The sequence below is a fragment of the Pseudophryne corroboree genome, chromosome 1, assembly GCF_028390025.1.
Source record: "Pseudophryne corroboree isolate aPseCor3 chromosome 1, aPseCor3.hap2, whole genome shotgun sequence".
NCBI lineage: Eukaryota > Metazoa > Chordata > Amphibia > Anura > Myobatrachidae > Pseudophryne > Pseudophryne corroboree.
Window position 1 is genome coordinate 888986159 of NC_086444.1, and position 21085 is coordinate 889007243.

The 21085-nt window shown below is 45.4% G+C and overlaps 1 protein-coding gene across 6 annotated transcripts in view; it reads left to right on the plus strand.

Annotated features, from left to right (window-relative positions):
- The window catches only part of ANK2 (ankyrin 2), a 939290-nt gene that overhangs the window by 146845 nt on the left and 771360 nt on the right, over positions 1-21085 (plus strand). Inside the window, exon 1 of one of the 6 annotated variants that reach the window (XM_063920162.1) lies at positions 18376-18724. The exons of the other annotated variants lie outside the window; for them this stretch is intronic. The gene's annotated coding sequence lies outside the window, so the exon portion shown is untranslated. Of the gene's footprint in view, positions 1-18375; positions 18725-21085 lie in introns of those variants that run through there. 6 annotated transcript variants of the gene reach the window in all.

The following is a 21085-nucleotide window of genomic DNA, read 5'->3' on the forward strand; positions in this document are numbered from 1 at the left end:
TTCAAAACATCCTGTAGGTATGATAATCCTTCTTGGACATCAGTGGTACCTTCAGTTACTAAAAGCATATTAGTGCTGCTGCCATGTAGCTGCAGTGATATACACCAAATGCCCCAAGATCGCAGCATGTGGGATCTCAAAACATATTTAAAAAAATTATCAGAACATTACTGGATGTTTTGGCAAATGCAATAGGATGATTACTGCAAATGGCCCCTGATGGTCATCTTCAGACTGCTCTAACTAGACCCACAGGACCAGCGATACTGTCAGGTGAACGCTGCCTGAGCGCCAAATGGCCAGATCTTGTTCAGTTTGGCCATTTAAGTGTTTTCAAAATCGGATGCTGTTGCTTAGGGCAGGATGTACACATTACCTCAAATAGATTGTGATACATTCTAACCTATACCAGCATCTTGTATCACTGGTATGCAGGATGACTTACCCGCTGGCATAGCGCTTCCGATAAACAGCTGTCCCCAGAATAAAAGACTTTAATCTTTATGGCCGGGGAGTCCTAATGCACATGCAATGCCATTGGCCTACATATGCGCAAACTGTGAGGAAGGGAGGGATCCTTTTTGTCCCTCTCCAGTGATTTTTACGCAAGGAAGTCCACAGGCTTCTATGTGTAAATTGGCATCTATAGATGTTGTAGTCTATCGTGCACAAGAAAAGGAAAGTTACGCACTCCGTAGCTTGTTGCTCATGGGCACATTTCAGTCCTATAGAATGCTGCACTATGGGTACTGTTGTACCACAGGTCTGCAGTGAACATCTCCTATATGTGCAGGTGACCTTTTTAATGCTCATGGGGGTCTATATATATATATATATATTTTTTTTTTTTTGTGGTAAACCTCAGAAAACAGCAATTTTTGCAGGTTTTTAGCGCATTTTTAGGGTTGATACATCCCACCCTTAATATAGCATGGCCATCATAAGAAAAAATTAAACAGGAAAAGTACCATATTCAGCAATACATATAAATCAATAAATACATTAAATATTTAGCAAAGTATATTTTTATATGAAAGATTGAAAACTTGTATTGATACTATAGTTTTACTTTATGTCCTAGAGAACAGTCATTGCAGGATAAGTTTATACACTTATACACTGGCATTCACAAAGGAGATAAATGTATTGTAGCTACAATATGGGCCATATTCAGCAAAAATATTGATAACGGGCAATATCGACACAATAACTTTGTTTTCACTTTTTTGACACAGCTATTCAACAATAAACTTCAAAGGGACAGCGATTGCGGTAACACGCTGTTCCTGCAAAGTTCTAGAAGGTTTTATTTTTTCGAAAATCCAAAACTAGGCACAGCCACAATGAGTATGGCTACATCTATAGGCTTATAGGCCCTACACACTGGCCGATATTCCTCATAGATATGAACGATCTCGTTCATTATTGAACGAGATAACGTTCATATCTTTGAGTGTGGAGTCACCAGTGATGAACAATGCGCGGCCCCGCGCTCGTTCGTCGCTGGTGCCCCGTCGGCTGTACATGCAGGCCAATATGGACTAGCTCGTCCATATTTGCCTGCACTTCAGTGGAGCTGGGTGACGGGGGGGGAGTGAAGAAACTTCACTCCCCCCGTCACTGCCCCCACCTTCCCCACCCCCCCCCCCCGCCGCCGGGTCGCCCGTCAGCCGTATCTGCCGTCGGGCAGCTCGGCGGCGGATCTTTATATGTGTAGGGCCCATAAGTCTGTATGCATTTATATTTATACATTTTTCATACAAATAGATTGATCCTTCCTGTGCGATATTCAACGAGATGAGTATGAAGGGAGAAGACAATTGTGTTATCATCTCCGTTAACCCTTTACTGAATAGCGGGGTTACTTTAGAAATGCATAAACACTCGTTTGCATTTTTGTCTTGAAAATAAACTTCCCGAATAGAGCCCTAAAACAGTTATGTGAAGGAGATCGTTTACATCCATTAAGCAATGCAAATCTTAGTATCATTATTATTATTATTCTTTTTTATTAATAGGTGCAATTTGTCTTTTATTTTTGAATTATTAAGCTGCTTACATATGTCTGTCTATTACCTATAATGTATCCACATCTGCATTATAGGACACGATTAGTTATTACTTACATAATGGTAAAATGTTTATGAATATACTGCTGCAAAATGTGTCTGGTGGATGTTACTGTTTGCATCTCCTCAGAGCCGTAATTCAATATTCCCTTTGGCTACAAAGAATACAGACGCCCCTTAGCCCTCAGCGGTAACCAAATTAACCTAACATATTCATTATCCTGTGTCCCCAGTCATCGATGTACCCTGGGCACGTGCCCTTTTTTTGCAGAGACCTACTGTAGTTACAGCATGTTATTGCTATGTATTTTCAGCAAGACTGTATATACTGACGAGACCTCTTATTAACATTACAGTACGTTATGTCCATTATAAAGACAGTTTCACTATGTCATTTATGTCCCAAATTGTCATATTTATTTGTACTTCATACAGTTACATCTGCATGGATACTGTGTGTGGTGATTTCCCTAAATCGCTTATTAGCCGTAAAGTGTAAAAACATTTTCTGGTTTCATTTTCTAGTAAATGGACATTAACTGATTCTGGCCACAGGGGCGTCCATCAGTCTAATTAGTAGCACAGGGAAGAGATTGTAAGAAAAACACGCTGGAGGTAGTGCAGGATTACTTGATTAGCTTTCAGCAATCAGCTTATCCTGTTGAACTGTGGGATATTATGCATTCTGGTCTGGCTGTTGTACTGTGTTTTGCACTGGATGCAACAAGAATGCTTGGCAGCAAATCAGCACTTGTGGATTGCACTTGTAACGTTAGCGTGCTGTTATAGGAATAATACTTTGTATTGTCTCAAGGCTTAAAGATATTTGTACTGTATAGGTTATTGCATGGAATATGTAATGTTTAATCTGTGAGAGATTTTTACACACTGATTACCCACTAATTACTGTCTTTTATTATTTGTTAAGGGGGCCTATACACTGGGTGCTGTTTTCGACCATCGCTATTATCGACCAACGATATTATCGATGGTCGATTTTACCTACACATTGGACGCTATCGATGGTCAATTTGGACGATATGAGAGTGCATACTGTACATCTGTATCTTCCAAATTGACTTGCATGTATCAACGATGATCGATCAGTGATGAAAGATTGCGGGCACGCGCATCGTTCATCATTGATGCATCCACATTGAAAAATATGAACAATTTATCATTCATTTATGAATGATATCGTTCATATCTTTCAAGATATCGCCCAGTGGGTAGGCCCCTTAAGATGTAGTGGAAGGAATGCAATCACAGTGTAATTTGCTTCATATTCAGTCATATACAAATGCTTTGCTCTGCAAATATCAGAGGCAAAAAGGACTTTTTGTATTTTGCTTGTCATTATGATCTATCTGCATACACTTTACTGTAAAACAATTTATATGTATGGCCACGATTAAGCAAAGATGGGGAAAGTAATATTTGAAGTCATAAATAAGGCATCATATATAAATTAATGCTAATGTGCTCTGCAGGAGCCAGAAGCTTTGCTAGGTTATTATAACACACTGGGCATATAGCCCATCCACAAAAATGTCTGGAGGAGGCTAGAGTTACCGGTTTCTGTATTGTAAAGATCGACTCACTTAAGAGCCAGATGCTACTGTTTATCAAAAATGGGAAATCAGAAAAGGAAAACAAAGCATATTTAGAATTTTGTTTAGGTATCGCACTGAGTGACTTGTTTATTATAGATAAAGAGACACAGTGGGGTGTCTCGGAGAAATAACATTTCTCAATATTCTTAGACATTCTTTAAATACTGCAGTGTGCTCATTCAGCATTTTGATTTCCGATTTTAGAAGACATGAGAGAATTAGAGGACTTTAATTATTGTGCATGCACCTTAGGATACCACTACAGCCAGGGCAGAACTGGCCATCTGGCTGTTCTGGCAAGTGCCAGAAGGGCCAATGGCCAGATGAGCCAGTCTGTTCAGGGTGGCAGCGGTGTGGGGTGCCTGGTGGCAGTGGTGTGGATTTGGTGGCAGGCCATCAGCTGATTACAGCTGGTGCACCAGCAGACAGCCATGTGAGAGACAATACCATCGTAATTTTGAATCTGGTGCTGGTCGTGAGCCAATCGGATCTCGCGGACCAGCAGCCAATCAGGAGCGTCTCTTGATTGGCTGCCAGTCTGCAAGATCCAGTTGGCTTGTGAACAGCACCAGATTCTCAATGATGGCATCGCTGTCTCTCCATGAGTGCCTGCCAGTGCACCAGATGTAATCCACATCTGCTTATGGCACACAGGGTTAGTCAAAAGGCTGCTGGAAGGACACAAAGGGAGGCGAGAGGTGGAGGGACACAGAGGGTAGTGAGATACTGCAGGGGGCATAATGTGTAAGGGGCATAATGTGTAAGGGCATTATTGTGTGGCATGACGTGAATGGGCTCTGTGTGGCATAACGTGAGTGGGGTCTACTGTGTGGCATAATGTGAATGGGCTCTACTGTGTGGCGTAACGTGAATAAAGAACTCCACTTTGAGGTATAATGTTACTAAAGGCACTACTGTGCAGTATAATTTGAGTAAAGGCACTACTGTGCGGTGTAATGTGACTAAGGGGCAATACTGTGTTACATAATTTGAATTGAAGGTACTATTGTGTGGTCACGTCCCTTCCCAGTGAGAACCTGCATGTTTTTTCGGCGCAAGCAGCAGATGGTGAGCACTCTCCCTGCTTCAGTTATGGAGTGGGGCAGCAATGCTCTTTATGTACGCAGGGCACAGTACATTTATATACTTTATTGCTATGGCAACCTAAGTGATACGACAATGTAGCATCAATTGTGAAGGTTATGTGGGGTCAGGAATGGTTTTAACCCCAAGCGACTCTTTAATTAATTTAATACATTCAATCAATCATTTCTTTTACCTCCCACACCCAACCCACCAGCTACTATCAGTCCACAATATCTTGCTTTTTATTTCAAGGACAAGACTGATAAGATCCAACATGAAATGGTATGCTCTTCCTCAGCCAGTGACCTGCTCAATTACTTCCTTGATTCCTCTGACACCTTTTCTCCATTTGATCCCACAAATGAAGATGGAGTATCTACACTATTCTCATCTTTCTACTCTACTTCCTCTCCTTTTGATTTTATACCCTCACAAATCAGTAGAGCTCTGTTTCCTGTGCTGATCTTAACTAAAATCTGTAATCTCTCTCTCTCTCTCTCTCTCTCTCTCTCTCTCTCTCTCTCTCTCTCTCTCTCTCTCTCCCAGTATCTTCCCATCATTAGGCAAGCATGCACTGATTACTTCTATTCTTAAAAAAATAAAAATAGATTTCTGTGCCTCACTCTGTGTCAAATTACTACCCCATCTCTTGGTCCCATGCCCCTCCAAGCTACTTGAGAGACTTGCCTACACCTGCCTCACACTTTTTTTCGAGACTCACACAACTTATTGGATACACTTCATTCACGCTTCAGTTTCCAAAACTCCACAGAGACAGCATTGACTATAGTGAATGATCTAATCACTGTTAAGTCTAAAGGCCATTACTTCTTATTTCATTTTGGAACTACAATACCTTCTGTATTTGACATTGTTGCCACTCTCATCTCATACAAACACTACAATCCCTAGGTCTTCAGGACACAGTCCTATACTGGTTCTTATCAAACTTATCAGATCACTCTTTCAGTGTTCATTTCTGTAAATCTGCCTCTCCTTCACTTCCTCTATCAGTTGGAGTACTGTAAGGCTCAGTCCTAGGTCCTCTGCTTTTCTCAGTCTATGCCACACCTCTTGGCAAACTTAATAGCTCTTTGATATCTCAGTATCATCTTCATGCAAATGATACTCAAATCTACCTATCATCTCCAGATTTGTCACCATCTGTATTGGTCCGCATTACTGAATGTCTCCTATTTAATCTTGTATGTCATCTAACCCCCAGCTCCTGCTCCGTCGCTCCTCGGTGAAGCATGCGCTGGTTGACGCATGCGCACTGTGCCCTGGGGATCCAAACCTTGAAGCATTGTGATGTTACAATATCACACGGCTTTCAGTTTTTCGCCAGGATGTGCTCTTATTAAAGCCCATCTTCTGTTAAAAGTAGTGAATTTGGGTGAAAATATTAATTTTCACTTAGCAAATTCTACGTGAAAAATATTTATCACATCCGTACTAAAAACTCAGTTTGTGATAATTATGCCCATATAAGGAGGCTTCAATTCTCTGCTATGTGCTGAAAATGCTTTCGGAAAGCTGTGGGGTTGTCAGAACATGGGCACCTCTCCTTCTCGTGAATTGATGGGCTGCATCTTATACATTCATTTACATTTTCATCTGCATTGACTCACACTGAAATCAAGCAAATAGCAGAGCAATACAAAATAGATGCAGATATTTGTGGTTTCATTTGTTAGTCATTTTTAAATTACATTTAATGCTAGTATCTACATAGCCTAATACTGTAAAATTATGTTCTCCTACATACATATACAACTAATCCCAGATTTTCTATAATAGGAATAATGGTTTTGATTTTATTGACTTTGTTAAATTAGCAGGTGGGGAAATAAAGGGGGTAATTCCAAGTTGATCGCAGCAGAAATTCTGTTAGCAATTGGGCAAAACCATGTGCACTGCAGGGGAGCCAGATATAACATGTGCAGAGAGAGTTAGATTTGGGTGTGGTGTGTTCAATCTGCAATCTGATTTGCAGTGTAAAAATAAAGCAGCCAGTATTTACCCTGCACAGAAATAAAATAACCCACCCAAATCTAACTCTCTCTGCAAATGTTATATCTGCCTCCCCTGCAGTGCACATGGTTTTGCCCAACTGCTAAAAAAAATTCCTGCTGCGATCAACTTGGAATTACCCCCAATACCTTTTTGTAGCAAACTACATATTGTGACTTATCGGACTTCTTAAGCCACAGGAAGATTGCAAGTACAATTCATACATACATCAACAGTGCATTGCAAACTGGTGAATCACTATGTCAGATCGTTTTATAAAAATGGAGCACCTTTTAGTGGATTAGCAAATCATTTGGTTAGTGCAAGTTTGAGAACAAACTAGAATTGGACAGGGATAGAAATAACATTGTAATTAAGAACTTTTGGCATTCAGATATATGTAGAAACAGATATATGTAGAAAAGTCCACCTGAAAGCAAACATGGAATATTTGTGTTTAGGGATTATTTTTGAATACATGAAACTTTCATCCCTGGTCTGTGACAACATGAAACTGCATGTTTTCAAGATGTGCACAAACTAAAGCAGCTAGATAGTAATGATTTATGAGGAGCAGTACGTATTTACGGGATCCAGTCAGGATCCCTGCGGTCGGGATCCCGACAGTCGAAATACTGACACCAGGATCCCGATACTACGAATACTGACGCAGGCATTCTGAATAGGGTCACAAGCCTGGCGCCGGAATTGTGACCGCTGGGATGATGGATCCCGAACGATCGTGTGCTGGGCCACAGGAAAGGTAAGCTGCGGTGGGGAGGTTAGGTTTAGGCTGCAGGGGAGAGGGTTAGGCTGGGGGGGGGGGGGGGGGGAAGGTTTGGTTGCAAGGAGGGGGGATTTAGGTTTAGGCACCCCCAGCGAGGGTTAGGGTAAGGCTGCAGGGAGAGGGTTAGGTTTAGGCTGTGAGAAGGGGGTTTAGTTTAGGCACCATCGGGGAGGGTTAAGGTTAGGCTGCAGGAAGGGAAGGGTTAGGTTTAGGTTTCTACAAAGGAAGGGTTAGGGGGACATAGGGGGAAAGTAAGTATACTTACCTTCCCCTGTCTGGATGCCATGTTCGGGATTCTGCCCTCCAGCATCCCGAGCGCCCGCATATTGGTCCCAACCCGTATTTACTTATCATATGCAGAACTGGTTAAAGAGCTTATTCATTAAGGGGAACAGACTTGGGGGGGGGGGGGGGGGGGGTGTGTGTGTGTGTGTATGATATGATAAAAAAATAGTTCTTTGAGATAACCTGATATTCTTGTAAACAAATAGTAAAAAACAACAACAACATCCATCCATCATTTTTATTGAAGGTTTTCAAAGGTTGGAGGAAGGGGGATACAGAATCAGAAGGGTGTGGCGGGGTTTCAGGGGACCAATAAAATGCAAATACATAGACGTCACATGAGCAGAGAAGAACATGCGCCAGAGAGGATGGGAAAGGAACAACATATCCCCAACTATGGAGACAACTGAGGAGTAGGGTCAGGAGTCTCAATACAGATAAACTGTTTTCCAACATTTTACAATAATGTCACCATGTTGCTGGTCTTGACCAACAATATAAATGTTGTAAAGGTCACTTATTACACCTCAGAGATTGTGACATCGCCAACAAGTATAACCAAAGTGCAGTAGATTTGTGTTGTACTGTAAATAGAACAATCACAGCAGAATGTTCCATATGAAATTGGATTGTTTGCGCTAGTTGGTCCTGAAGTCACTTTTTGGAAAAAAAGAAAATGACATGAATATTTCCAAACTCTGCCATCCTTTCCTGCTAATTTGAACAAATTAAGGGCGTAATTCAGACCTGATCGCTAGGGTGCATTTTTTGCATCCCTGCGATCAAGTAGTCGCCACCTACAGGGGGAGGGTATTTGCTGTGTGCAGGTGTACAATTGCATTTGTAGCAGAACTGCAGTTTCTGCTCACCCCAGGACTTACTCAGCCGCTGCGATGATCAGGGCCGGAGCTGACATCAGAAACCCTCCCTCCAAATGCCTGGTCCTTCCTGTATTTTCCCAGACACTCCTACAAAACGGTCAGTTGCCAACCACAAACGGCCTCTTCCTGTCAGTCACCTTGCGACCGCCTGTGCGATCGTTTTTTTCGCACCATCCCGACGATATGCACCAATGCCCGAGGCAGTCGTCAGACGTGCCGGCGCATTGCGGTGCATATGCATGCGCAGTACAGACCTGATCGCCCGCTGTGCGAAAACGCACAGTAGCGATCAGGTCTGAATTAACCACTAAGTCAGTAGTTTGTCATCTTGGGCCTGATTCAGAGTTGTACGTAAATCCTGTTGCAACCTAGTCTTTGCTCACAGTCGCAGCCGCTGGCTGCAGCACACCCAAGAAATGGTCGCGTCATGCCTGCATTTGACTAACCACCCCCTTTGCCTCCCACAAACATGCAATGACTTTCAATCACTTTGTGTCCAAATTTATTCTGTAACATCCATCAGTAGCCAACTGCGATGCATGTGCAGTGCGTCTCAGACATATGCGCAGTACCAGAATTGCTGCTCAAGCATCGGCTTAGCGGCCACCTCTGAATCAGGCCCCTTGTGTGGAATATTTGACAGTCTATACAGATAGTACAGACGTGTGCATGTGTTCTAATTTTCTGTAACAAGTTTATTTTCTGCAGTATTAAAATGTATTTCTTTGTACAATTAAGTTATACTTGTCTATCATTTAAATATGTTAATTGCATGTAAGATAGGAATCTAACTTAAAAATATTGGCTTGAGGTAAGCTGGGTACACACTATACTATTTTCTTGCGTTTGGCCTGAGAAATGTTTAATGTGAATGCAGCATCCTTTGCCGACAGACATTTGGATCAGCTCTTCTGACCTGTGCTGCTTGCACTCTTTTTTCAAAATGAGCTGATTTCCATAGCAGCAAATCAGCCAGTATCCTATGATCGTTCCATTTGGCTAGTTTCTAAACTGACATATCACAATATTAACAATTGGACAGATCGTAGCGGGGCTGTAACTAGGGGTGTGCAAGTGGTGCCGTCACACATAGTGCAGCCCAGTAGTTGGCATCATTGATGCTCCCAGTAGTGCTGTTCTTCCTAGCGGCTGGCAGCCCTGCCCCCTTGGCATGACATCATGCGCTGTTACAGCTCTGCTACCGAGCTTTAGGAATAAGTAACTTGATACTTTATTTTTCTCATACATCCTAGAGGATGCTGGGGTCCACTTCATGACCATGGGGTATAGACGGTTCCGCAGGAGCCATGGGCACTCTTAAGACTTTTCAATGGGTGTGAACTGGCTCCTTCCTCTATGCCCCTCCTCCAGACCTCAGTTTTAGAAATGTGCCCTGGCAAACTGGATGCACTCAGGGGGAGCTCTACTGAGCTTCTCTGAAAAGACTTATGTTAGGTTTTTTGTTTTCAGGGAGAACTGCTGGCAACAGTCTCCCTGCTTCGTGGGACTGAGGGGGCAGAAGTAGGAACCAACTTCCTGAAGAGTTTCATGGCTCTGCTTCTGGCTGACAGGACACCATTAGCTCCTGAAGGGTACTGAACGCCAGCCGTGTATAGATGCTCACTCCCACAGCACGCCGTCACCCCCCCTCACAGAGCCAGAAGTCAGAAGACAAGTGAGTAGAAGACAGATCTTCTATCAAGAAAAGTGACGGCTGAGGTACAGCGCGGCTGGCGGGAGCACAGCGCGCCATTGCTGCCCACACTCACAGGCACTGCAGGGTGCAGGGCGCGGGCGCCCTGGGCAGCAAAGACACCTCTATAAACTGGCAAAAAGGGGGCATAAGATGCGCAGGCACAGCCCTACCCCCGCCAGTATAAATATTATGAAAAGTTTCTGAGGTAAAAAGGGCAGAGCTTCTTCCTCAGGCAGCCAGCACACTGCTCAGTGCCATTTTCTCTCTCCTCAGGCTGCAGAGACATCGCTGGTCCTCCTTCACTTCTGACTACAGGTATCAGGGTGCAAAACGGGGGGGGGGGGGGGGCACAAGCGAATTTGGTGCTTTACTGTGTAAAAAGCGCTGCATGTCAGTGGGCATTCTGTGTTCACAGGCATTAGATACTGGCGCTGGGGTTGTGAACTGGCTGCTCCTAAACTGTGTCCCTCTGACAGATTTTACTGTGGGTCTGTCCCGTATAAGTCCCACTGTGTCTGTGTGTGTGTTGTACACATGTGTAAGACATGTCAGAGGCAGGGAGTTCCTCCCCGGAGGAAACCATTTTAGGAACACAGAAGTGTAATGTGGTGGCGCTGCCGGCACACCAAGAGCCTGCATGGGTGAAAGAAATACGTGATATTATGCATCATATCAATAGGAGATTAGATTAGTCTGAATCTCGTGCTGAGTGCTGGAGAAAATCTGTGGAGGATGTGATTTTTCAGGGCTCTGTTCTTCCATCCGCAGGCGACCCCTCTGGGTCACATAAGAGACCATTTGCGGATATTGTGAATACTGATACCGACACGGACACTGATTCTTGTGTCGACGATAGTGACTCCAGAGAAATAGATCATAAATTGGCCAAAAATATACAATATATGATTGTGGCTATAAGGGAAGTTCTGGAAGTCACGGAAGCCACTCCTGTACCTCAGGAGAAGGCTTATTTCTATAATGAAAAGAAATCTAAGTTCACTTTCCCTCCTTCCCACGAGCTTAATACACTCTTTGAAGGGATGTGGGTGAATCCCGAAAAGAATTCAGATAGCTTATCCTTTCCCGGTGGAGGACAGGAAAAAATGGGAGTCACCCCCTGTGTTAGACAGTGCACTGTCCAGGTTGACAAAGAAGGTAATTCTCCCTGCACCTGGCACGGATTCACTAAAAGAGCCGGCAGACAGAAAGATGGAAACTACATTGAAATCCATTTATGTTGCCAATGGTACTCTGCTCAGGCCCCCAATTGCTTGCACATGGGTGAGTCGCGCTATTGAAAAATGGTCAGAAAGCATGTCATCAGAAATTGACACGATTGATAAAGATGAGATACTCCTTAAGTTAGGGAATATCAAAGACGCTGCCGCATACATGCTAGAAGCGATGAAAGATATTGGACTCTTGAGTTCACAAGCCGTTACCATGGCAGTATCGGCTCGGCGTGCGTTGGGGATTCGCCAGTGGAACGCGGATGCAGATTCCAAAAGAAATATGGAGGCTCTCCCATATAAAGGTGAGGCCTTATTTGGCGATGGACTGGATGCGTTAGTTTCGGCGGCTACCGCAGGTAAGTCGACATTTTTGCCCTCTGCGCCTGCAACGGCAAAAAAGACATATCACCCACACATGCAGTCCTTCGGCCCAATAAATACAAAAAAGCGAGAGGTTCCCCCTTCTTTGCGGGTAGGGGAAGGGTAAAGGGAAAGAAGTCCACAGCAGCTTCAGGTTCCCAGGAGCAGAAGTCTACCCCTACTTCTGCCAAATCTTCAGCTCCGTTGCGGGAGGCCGCTCGGGTGGGGGCACATCTCAAACTGTTCAGCCAAGGTTGGATTCTGTCTGGCCTGGATCCCTGGGTGTTGCAAATAGTGTCCCAGGGATACAAGCTGGAGTTTCAAGACGTTCCCCCATGCCGATTTTTCAAATCGACCTTGCCAGCTTCTCTTCCAGAAAGGGAAGCAGTAACAGCGGCAATCCAAAAATTATGTCAGGATCAGGTCATAGTCCTGGTACCTTTGTCACAACAAGGGGGGGGGGGGGGGGGGTTATTGAAGCCTTTTTGTAGATCCGAAGCCGGACGGCTCGGTCAGACCGATCCCAAACATGAAAAATCTGAATCTCTACTTGAAACGATTCAAGTTCAAAATGGAATCACTGAGGGCAATAATTTCCAGTCTGGAGGAGGGGGACTACATGGTGTCTGTAGACATAAAAGATGCTTACCTGCATGTTCCCATTTATCCTCCTCACCAGGCTTATTTGAGATTCGCGGTTCAGGATTGCCATTACCAATTCCAGACGCTACCTTTCGGTCTCTCCACGGCGCCGAGGGTATTTACCAAGGTGATGGCGGAGATGATGGTTCTCCTGCGTCAAAAAGGAGTCAATATAATTCCTTATCTAGACGATCTCCTGATAAAGGTGAGATCCAGGGAGCAGTTGTTACAAAACATCACACTCTCCCTGTCAATACTCCAACAACATGGTTGGATCATAAATTATCCAAAGTCACAGTTGGAACCGACGACAAGATTGTCTTTTCTCAGGATGATTCTGGACACAGAAGTTCAGAGAGTATTTCTTCCGGTGGAAAAGGCTCTGGAAATCCAGAAAATGGTAAAACAGATATTGAAACCATCGAGTGTGTCAATCCATCAGTGCATTTGGTTGTTGGGAAAATGGTGGCGGCCTACGAGGCCATACAGTTTGGCAGGTTCCATGCCAAGGTATTCCAGTGGGACCTGTTGGACAAGTGGTCGGGATCCCACCTACACATGCACCGGAAGATAATCCTGTCGTCAAAAGCCAGGATTTCGCTCCTGTGGTGACTACACAGTTCTCACCTACTAGAGGGATGCAGGTTCGGGATTCAGGACTGGGTCCTGGTAACCACGGATGCAAGTCTCCGAGGCTGGGGAGTTGTCACTCAGGGGGAAAGCTTCCAAGGAAAATGGTCAAGTCAGGAAGGCTGCCTTCACATTAACGTGCTGGAATTGAGAGCCATTTACAACGGCCTTCAACAAGCGGTACATCTTCTTCAAGATCATTACGTGCAGATCCAGTCGGACAATGTAACAGCAGTCACGTACATAAACAGGCAGGGCGGAACGAAAAGAAGAGCGGCAATGGCAGAGGTGACGAAGATCCTCCTCTAGGCAGAAAGACATGTAAAGGCTCTGTCGGCAATTTTCATTCCGGGAGTAGACAACTGGGAAGCAGACTTCCTCAGCAGACACGATCTCCATCCAGGAGAGTGGGGCCTCCACTAAGAAGTCTTCGCAGAGGTGACAAGTCTTTGGGGAGTCCCTAAAGTAGACATGATGGCATCTCGTCTCAACAAGAAGCTTCAGAAATATTGTTACAGGTCGAGAGACCCTCAAGCAATAGCAGTGGATGCGCTAGTGGCCCAGTGGGTGTTCCGGTCGGTGTATATCTTCCCTCCACTTCCGCTGATCCCAAAGGTGCTCAGGATCATAAGGAGAACAAGAGTTCGAGCAATCTTCATTGCCCCAGACTGGCCAAGGAGGGCTTGGTACCCAGATCTTCAGGAGTTGCTCATAGAAGACCCTCAGCCTCTTCCTCTTTGCGAGGACCTGCTGCAGCAGGGGCCGTGCGTGTATCAAGACTTACCGTGGCTACGTTTGACGGCATGGCTGTTGAGCGCCGGATCCAAGCCCGTAAGGGTATTCCCAAGGAAGTCATCCCCACCCTTATTAAGGCCAGGAAAGGAGTAATGTCGAAACATTACCACCGTATTTGGAGAAAATATGTGTCTTGGTGTGAATCCAAGAAGGCTCCTACGGAAGAGTTTCAGTTGGGACGTTTTCTCCATTTTCTGCAGGCTGGTGTGGAGGCGGGCCTCCGATTGGGGTCAATCAAGGTCCAGATTTCGGCCTTGTCAGTGTTCTTCCAAAAACAATTGGCCTCTCTTCCAGAGGTTCAGACCTTCGTGAAAGGGGTTCTGCACATCCAGCCTCCATTTGTGCCTCCAGTGTCACCATGGGACCTTAATGTGGTGTTGCAGTTTCTTCAGTCGGATTGGTTTGAGCCTCTACAAGAGATAGAGTTGAAGTTTCTTACTTGGAAAGTGGTGATGCTTTTGGCATTGGCATCCGCACGGCGGGTGTCTGAGTTGGGGGCCATGTCTCACAAGAGCCCTTACCTGATCTTCCATGAAGATAGGGCAGAGTTGAGAACTTGTCAACATTTTCTTCCAAAGGTGGTTTCATCTTTCCACATAAACCAACCTATTGTGGTGCCAGTAGTTACTGACACGTTCACTGAGTCAAAGTCTCTAGATGTGGTTAGAGCTTTGAAGATTTATGTCGCTAGAACAGCTCGAATACGGAAAACAGAGTCTTTGTTTGTCCTGTATGCTCCCAACAAGATTGAGTGTCCTGCTTCCAAGCAGACTATTGCGTGTTGGGTCAGAAGTACGATTCAGCACGCTCATACTACGGCTGGATTGCCGTTACCGACGTCGGTGAAGGCCCATTCCACTAGGAAGGTGGGCTCATCCTGGACGGCTGCCCGGGGGGTCTCGGCATTGCAACTTTGCCGAGCAGCTACTTGGTCGGGGTCAAACACATTTGCAAAATTCTACAAGTTTGACACCTTGGCCGATGAAGACCTCAAGTTCGGTCAATCGGTGCTGCAGAGTCATCCGCACTCTCCCGCCCGTACTGGAGCTTTGGTATAAACCCCATGGTCATGAAGTGGACCCCAGCATCCTCTAGGACGTATGAGAAAACAGGATTTTGATACCTACCGGTAAATCCTTTTCTCCTAGTCCGTAGAGGATGCTGGGCGCCCGTCCCAGTGCGTACTTTACCTGCAGTTTTGTTTTTTTTAGAGTTACACATGTTGTGTTTTATCAGTTTCATCATGTTTGCTGTAATTGGTTCATGCCTGTTGGCGTGTGTTATGTTGAATGCCATGTTGTGCGGCATGGTTGAGGTGTGAGCTGGTATGTATCTCACCATTAGTATTAAAGTAAATCCTCTCCTCAAAATGTCCGTCTCCCTGGGCACAGTTCCTATAACTGAGGTCTGGAGGAGGGGCATAGAGGGAGGAGCCAGTTCACACCCATTGAAAAGTCTTAAGAGTGCCCATGGCTACTGCAGAACCGTCTATACCCCATGGTCATGAAGTGGACCCCAGCATCCTCTACGGACTAGGAGAAAAGGATTTACCGGTAGGTATCAAAATCCTGTTTTTACACATTGCCTAGGGGCGCCACCCCATGGAGGGCGCCACTGAATTCATCAAGCAAAAAAACTGAAGGATGTCTCTGTATGTGGCCTCCTCCTTTTACACTGCACTGGCCGCTGCTGCGGGTCTGATCAGGTGCAGCTGCCACTATCAGGTTGTACCACATAGTGTTTCAGCGCTTCCTCTGTGCCGACACGTTTAACACTGAGTCATGCTAAGGCACATAGGCGGATGTAACTATGGCTCCTGAGGGGTGCCCCATAGCTCTGATGCACCCCCTCCATGCCTCTGGATCCCGGCTCTCCAGCAGCAAGCAGCACCCGACTACTTTTCTGCACCCACCAGCGTCGCTGTAATGCTAGTGCCGTCTGTAAGAGGAACCTTGCCAATTACGAGAAAATACAAGGAAACAACTTTTAGGTAAGTAACCCATGGGGGTTCTGCTGGACCACAGACAGTACAGCTCTTACAGCCCGATGCATGGTTTGCACTTGTAAACAGCATAATAGGTAAAACATAGACACTGGGGCGCAGTACAGTACATATGGAGGAGGATGGGGGGGGGTCAGTAATGAATTTACAGATTGGGAGATGGAAGACAATAAAGCGCTTATAAATATATGTGTGTATATATGTAAGTATACACAGAGGTGTAAGTTCATGCCAGGCACCCGGAGGTGAAATAGGAAGGTGGTAACCCACAGTGTCTCCCACTTGCACTTGTGCTGACGTCCCAGCGACTTGCCAGTGGTAATTCTGGGAGGATAAAGATTCTTTATTGCAGCTAATTGTGGAGATAAGGACTCTTTATTTTCAGGTGCTGGCTGCAAATGATAATAAATGAAGCCCTGACGAGGGATTTATTCAAAGCTCGGAGAGAGATAAAGTTGTGAGAGATAAAGTACCAGCCGATAAGCTTTTACCTTACATTTTAAATGCTGTGTTTGCTAAAATGACAGCTAGGAGCGATTTTTTTGGTATTTTATCTATCTCCAAACTTTGATAATAATTAGTGCATTTTCTTAAAACCACCTTCTGCTCTCCTTTCTTTCGTCATATAAGACACAACAGCAGAGCTGTAGCTCACTGTACACACTTTGGGGGCATATTTATTATCCTTCATTTGTCACAGTTTCTACACTCCCCAATATAAAGTATGGGGATGTAGAAATTGGGACATTCATCAAACTATGAAACTGTTTATGAACTGCTCCCGAATCTCTTCACAAGCTGCCATTTACACAGCAACTTGTGCAGTAGAGAGGGGAGGGTGCCCGCAGCTGCAGGGCAACCTGGCAGCCTCAGCAATAAGGTGACAGCAGGGGGGGGGGGAGACAAACAGCTGTATTGCTCCCTTCTGCAGCCGGCCAAAGGGTTAAAGTCACACTTCCCAAAAAACTGACTTCGCAAAAAGTCCACCTTATTGGGAGTGATAATTTTAAGATGGATCCATAATGAATCATGGAAAAATTGTGATAAAATGCAATGAGAATGTAAAACGAAAAATTCTCATTATACAATTTTTTCATGCTAAAGGGGGTACACACAGAGAGATCCGTTCTTAAAATCTAAGCAATCTGACTAGACCCACGCGTTGCTATCGCCGGTGCCCACCATCCTCGCTCAGCACACATAGCGCTGTGCTGAGTGGGCGGAGAGATGTGTGCTGAGCGGTCTGTGACAGATCGCTCAGCACACATCTCTCTAGTGTGTACTGGCCTTAAATATGCCTCTTGAGCTGTTATCACACATATTCCAGACTCTTAACTGAAGGGGTCTTCAAAGGGGGTTTGTGAGCTCGGACAGCAGTCAGCAGTGACTGCAGCAAATCACTATGAAATGAAAGAAGAGAGATCTTTTCTAGTTCATCAGCCCTCTTGGCTTTTCTTTCTTGGCGTCCATCTGACAGCTGGAGCCTGGCGGCAAGTGTCTCTATTGTCTCTGGGAGTTAAGCCACTGTGTATACACATACAATTAAATATCCCCACCAGACCCCACTCAGAAAAAAGGGGAAAGTGGCTTCATGCAATTCCTAACATGCCAGCGTGTATACAGTACATAGGGAGAAAGAATGGTCGTCACTCAAGGATTTTAACGTTTTGTGACTTTGTTTATAATATACTTTTTCACTTTAAAAGTCCATTAGTGTTGCACTGTTTCTCTGTGAATGTATATTGATGCAATTCACCCCAGCCACCTGCATCTCTCCTCTGAGAGGTGGGGGGGGGAGAAGGGGGTTGCTAGTTAGGGGGCTCTAGGCTGAAGCTTTTCCGAGGGTGCAGAGAGACTTTGCAGCGGCCCTGCTAATAGGCTGACTCTTTGTAATGTGATGACTATAGCAATGGCAGCTCTAGTCAGGGGCGGAACTGTGGGAGGCAGTGGAGTCGGCTGCCGCCGGGCTCCTGACCACAAGGGGGCGCATCTCCTCCACTGTCTCCCGCAGCCTGAGAACTGCGCTGCTATTGTGGACGGAGGAGCAGTCACTGACACGGAAGCTGCCTCCTGTAGGGAGAGATGGCACTGGCTGCAGCTAGGGGGAGCTCCAGAGCACAGCTCCTCTTCTAGCCAGCCGAGGGAAGCTCTCTGCTCCGTCAGCCTGATGATGAAAGCCAAAGGTAGACACTGTGTGGGGGGTAGGGGAGAGGTGTATTTGGGGGGAAGCACTGTGTTTTGTGTGTGCTTGTTTTTAAGTGAGGTGTGTGTGTGTTTTTAATGAAAGTTGTGCATTCAAGTAAAAGGCATGTGTGTGAGTGATGTGTGTGTGTGTGTAAGTGAGAGACATGTGTATGTAAGTGAGAGGCATGTATGTGTGTGTAAGTGGGAGGCATGTGTATGTAAGAGAGACTTGTGTGTGTAAGTGAAAGAGACGTGTGTGTGTGTGTTTAAGTGAATGAGGCGTTTGTGTTTTTTTTATATATATATCTAGTGTTCACGCTAGGTGTCTGCACCTTTTTTTAGACAGATGAATCCCACCCTGCCCGTTTTTGTGCGCCCTACCAACCCGCCGTTTTCTGCCTGCCGTACCCCGCCACGCCGCCAGACCCAGCCGTGCGCCGCCGGACCCGGTAAGCACATGAGAGTCCCCCTGGGCTAAATTAACCTTGTAAGTATTTTGCAGCTGTAAACTTCAATCTCAGTGCTCTCTACCTGGTGCAGTGTGCCTCAGTGCTCTCTACCTGGTGCAGTGTGCCTCAGTGCTCTCTACCTGGTGCAGTGTGCCTCAGTGCTCTCTACCTGGTGCAGTGTGCCTCAGTGCTCTCTACCTGGTGCAGTGTGTCTCAGTGCTCTCTACCTGGTGCAGTGTGCCTCAGTGCTCTCTACCTGGTGCAGTGTGCCTCAGTGCTCTCTACCTGGTGCAGTGTGTCTCAGTGCTCTCTACCTGGTGCAGTGTGCCTCAGTGCTCTCTACCTGGTGCAGTGTGTCTCAGTGCTCTCTACCTGGTGCAGTGTGTCTCAGTGCTCTCTACCTGGTGCAGTGTGCCTCAGTGCTCTCTACCTGGTGCAGTGTGCCTCGGTGCTCTCTACCTGGTGCAGTGTGCCTCAGTGCTCTCTACCTGGTGCAGTGTGTCTCAGTGCTCTCTACCTGGTGCAGTGTGCCTCAGTGCTCTCTACCTGGTGCAGTGTGCCTCAGTGCTCTCTACCTGGTGCAGTGTGTCTCAGTGCTCTCTACCTGGTGCAGTGTGCCTCAGTGCTCTCTACCTGGTGCAGTGTGTCTCAGTGCTCTCTACCTGGTGCAGTGTGTCTCAGTGCTCTCTACCTGGTGCAGTGTGCCTCAGTGCTCTCTACCTGGTGCAGTGTGCCTCAGTGCTCTCTACCTGGTGCAGTGTGCCTCAGTGCTCTCTACCTGGTGCAGTGTGCCTCAGTGCTCTCTACCTGGTGCAGTGTGCCTCAGTGCTCTCTACCTGGTGCAGTGTGCCTCAGTGCTCTCTACCTGGTGCAATGTGTATAACGTGCTCTATCTGTCGCAGTGTGTAGGAGGTTCTATCTGGTGCAATGTGTATTAGGTGCACCACCGTGTTGTAATAAAGTGTTTGGCCCCTATTATGAAACAACGCCGCTAGATTTTTGGAGCGCGCCTTCGGCGCGCACTGTCCATGTTTTGGCCCATAGGTATGGGAGCACCAAGCATTATAGTATGTACCTAAGTTTGCCCATCCCTCCCCGTGATCAGCACCCTGCCGTAAAAAAAATCCTACAGTGAACACTAATTATATCGGCACACCACTGCGCCAAAGCATCTCCATCGAGACCTGCTGGCGGGTGAGGGAGCACTGTAGGTGTACTATAATGGTATGCTGGTGTCTGTTTTATTGTAATAACTGACTTGGTGTGCGTCCACTTTGTATGTGTATCTATATTACTACTGGGAAAGGTACATGAGCACGCTGCTACTGTTCACCCTTAGTGCCGGATAGCTACATATGGTATGTGTGTGTATGTGTATATGTAGGGGGGCACCAACATTTATCATGCCTCCGGGCGACTGGGACGAACTTACGCCACTGGCTCTAGTACTCAGAACAGTCAGGAATATTGTAAAAGGTTTACTTTACACTTCCACTATCATAAGTTGTTGTTTTTAAACACCCGACTAGTTTATGCTTTCCATAAACCATTATCAGAGGTTTAATAGCTGAATATGGGATAATGTCATAGTCAGAGAAAATATGCTAGCTCGCTTTAATATTGAGATGACAACCTTATGGCAAGTTACACACATATCGAAGGATCTGCGGCACATGCTGCAAATTACCGATGTTCCGTACTTTGCTCATACGTGGAACCCATACTGCACATGTACAGTACAGGTCTGCAACAGTGGACGCAGGACGGCATCAGACTGTCAATGTTTGACAGTCTGATGCCGTTGGGGGCAGGGAGTGGCAGTGACAGCCTCTGTTTCTTCTAAGCAGCAGCGATAGCATTTACAAGCACATCGGCTACAACATCTGCTACATGCATGGACATTGCCTATTCACATAAAACAGAATAAGAGTTATAGTACAGTGAGGAATATACCAAGTTGAGGAAATAACATTCTAATCATATTAGAGACTGAGATGGAGTACTTAGCATGATTTCCATTAGTGGATTATGTTACATATTAAATTGCTCTCCTCTTGGAGATAATCTATATAAATGGTACACACTATGAAATGCCCAGAGACCGTCTTGTTTATCGGAATTGTTTTGAGAGGTTCTATTATAGTAGCATCTTAAGAACAGCATGTAAAATATAGCATCATATCCAGACCGCATTATATGAATATTGCAAGTAAATTAGAAGTTGCTAAGTGTGTGTGTGTTTGCGAGGAGACAGTATGAGAAATTAATATATTATATGGAAATTACAAAAATAACGTGAGTTTCAAGTAACATGGCTGTCATTGATTTTGCAGATTAATTCTACACAGATAAAATACCAAA